Raw genomic sequence first — 258 nt, 5'->3', positions numbered from 1 at the left:
GGTGCAGCAGGTGATCTCCCACTTCGGCGACCTTCAGAGGATCAGTTTGCCAGACTGAACAGACAAAGGTTCGGTTTTGAAGCCGTCATCACAAGCAGACAAGGAGCTTTTTACCTCTTCTCGCTTGGGCAAGGGAACATTGTGCTATTCGGGAGAACCTGGCAGTGACCTCCCCTGCGGCCGAGTGGTGGCGGGGGGGTACAGACAGAAACAGCTACAACAATAACAATTAAAAAAAGAAAAGCACCAACATGGAGC

This window comes from Phaethon lepturus, unplaced genomic scaffold, assembly GCF_000687285.1.
Source record: "Phaethon lepturus isolate BGI_N335 unplaced genomic scaffold, ASM68728v1 scaffold44637, whole genome shotgun sequence".
NCBI classification, from domain to species: domain Eukaryota; kingdom Metazoa; phylum Chordata; class Aves; order Phaethontiformes; family Phaethontidae; genus Phaethon; species Phaethon lepturus.
Note: the sequence above shows the minus strand (reverse complement) of the source record.